Below are 2,434 nucleotides of genomic sequence, written 5' to 3'. Positions count from 1 at the left end.
GTTCTTGGGCCATTTTCAGCAACAATAGGGAAAACCAGCACTATGGGAGCTAGATTCAGATCAATATTGCACTGTTGGGAAACACGGCCCTTCTTCAGTTGATAGCAATGTTAGGTATGATGACTAATATATACCAATCAAACTTTTGTTAGCCAATTTTGATCTTTTCTGTGTAATTTGATTTATACTTTCCTATTTAAATCAGCTTTCATTCTCAATATATTCTCAAATTGAAATAGAAGTTAAGCATATGAAGTTATACATCAACCTTGTTGAATTTGTGATGCAAGGAATTCAGAATTCCTTTGTAGTGATACTTCAAATGCATACTAAGATAATCTTGTGTAGTTCATGGTAGTGTTAATATGAGTAGTGAATGCATCTCTTCTTTTTTTTTCCCTATCACTCTTTATCAAAGTGTACTCTAGCTACATTCCTCTGTGCAGTTGCTGCTAACAATACAGAATGACCACATTAAATGCTCAGTTTAATCTGTAAGTCTGTAACTAAAAGAAAAAAAGAAATAAAGAAAAAAAGAGCTCAATTTGGTCATTTTACTTCAAACAACGTGTTTGCTCTGACTTACGATGTCATTAATGGACCATTTAGGCAGTATTTGTCTTAAAATTCACGTGGATGAAAAACAAGAGTTTACAAGATATATGCTTCTTGAATCTTATTAACTGATATTCTCCATGACTGACTTCCACCTTTGAAACATTAACAATGCTATTCATTTACTTTGTTAGGTCGACTATTAGAAGATCGCTATCAGACGGTAGTATTCTCTACGAAACTGATACTACAATTAGGAGCATGGAACAAATAAATTGTCAGCACTCTGGAAAAAGTGATCAGCATTGTCTTTTAGTGGTTTCTCCAGATATCTGTATTTGTGGAAGTGATGTTTGTCATTGCAGGTATGCTTAATTAATCTTGTGCATAGTGCAGCAAGCAGACAAACTAAATTTTGTACTTGGATATACTTATGTCCACTTTGTTGGCTAAATATAAGTTTTGTATTTTTCTAAAAGGAGAATCTTCTCAGGGAACAAGCTTACTTTAATGGGCATAAATTTTTACTATAATATTTTTCTCATGTTTTTAGGATTTTGTCCTAGTTTAGATAATATATGTGTTGATGTTGGCTTTGTTGCCATGATTCAAACTGATAGGAACTAATTATGTTATGGATGAGGTAAATACTTTTTTGCCTCAACTTCTACTCATTTATAAAATTGGTTGACATGCATAAACTATTTGAAAAGTTGCAATCCTTTTAAATGAGAACAAACAAATTTTCAATTCTATTCTCATCATATGTTCATTCTGTTTCTTTAGTATTAAGATTTGGTTTCTAATCCCTTCTTTTACATTGCTTTTTGTTTGGTTTCAGGCTGATAAGCTTTTGTCCCCAGAATTCCAACCTTTCTATAGTTATTAATTTTGATTTTCCCAAGAATTTAGAAACTTATCTCCATAGGGTATACTGATTTTTCCTCATTCCCTTCCTAATTTATTTGCCTTGACACTTATTTCGTATTCTAATGGATCATATACAGATATACAAGTCAGTTGCTCAGGGAGGTTCGGGCATCTTGGTTTAGCAGTTAACTTGATCACTTATTGGGACCGCTTTAATTTGTATGTAATTTACAATCTGTTAAGTTAATGCATTTCAACTGTATATGCTATAAATTTATTATGCATTATGTCTTTTGTGCTGATATAGGATTGAACAAGAATTTGGAATTGAAATATAGCAAATTCCACCATACATTGACCAGGCATGACATGATGGAGTTTAATATTAACCTTTTAACTGGCAGATATTTTGCTGGGTTCAGTTTGGGTTTCCCTTAGTTTCATTTTTAGATGTGTTTGTTGCTAACATTAGTAACATGCTGGTTCCTGTTTGGCAGATATTTTGCTAACATTTGTGTTTGTTGCTAACAATAGTAACATCAGTTTGGGGGAAATGAGAAGAGTTTTCTATTTCTCTCAGGGACAGAGAGAGCAGGTAAATCACAAAAATTCTTTACTATGTTTGGTTTTGAAAAAATCCCAAAAAAAGTTATAAAATTTCCTTGTGGATCTTGAACTCAGATATTTGGTCAAAATTTGCAACTGCTTCACTTAAGTTTTTTTTTCAATTTGAGCTAGATGGTTTGATTTCTTTTGTTGCTCTTCTTTGTTTTTTGTTATTTCATTTTGCAATTTCTGATTTATAACTTGGTTATTATATTTTATTTGCTTTTTCTACAGTCGTTTGAGAAAAATTAAAAGTGAGTTTTGTTTGTAGTGAAAGAATTTTTTTCTTTTATCAAAGTGTTTGGAAAATAAAAGGAATTATCATTAACTTCATATGATCATACTTGCAGATTATTCATGAAGTGTATTGTGGAGCTTTCCATTTGGTTCCTTTATCTAAGGA

The 2,434-nt window shown here is 31.7% G+C and overlaps 1 long non-coding RNA gene across 2 annotated transcripts; it reads left to right on the top strand.

Annotated features, from left to right (window-relative positions):
* On the top strand, positions 1–1,787 carry LOC110275699 (uncharacterized). 2 transcript variants are annotated; one of them, XR_008002351.1, is made up of 4 exons: positions 1–114; positions 750–920; positions 1,397–1,484; positions 1,733–1,787. It is a non-coding gene; the product is annotated as an uncharacterized LOC110275699 (long non-coding RNA). The 2 variants fall into 2 exon arrangements; XR_008002350.1 differs by lacking the exon at positions 1,733–1,787 and adding an exon at positions 1,584–1,697.
* Positions 1,788–2,434: the final 647 nt, after the last annotated feature.

This window comes from Arachis duranensis, chromosome 9, assembly GCF_000817695.3.
Source record: "Arachis duranensis cultivar V14167 chromosome 9, aradu.V14167.gnm2.J7QH, whole genome shotgun sequence".
Taxonomy (NCBI): Eukaryota; Viridiplantae; Streptophyta; class Magnoliopsida; order Fabales; family Fabaceae; genus Arachis; species Arachis duranensis.
The sequence above is the reverse complement of the archived record's forward strand: the minus strand, read 5'-3'. Positions and strand labels throughout refer to the sequence as shown.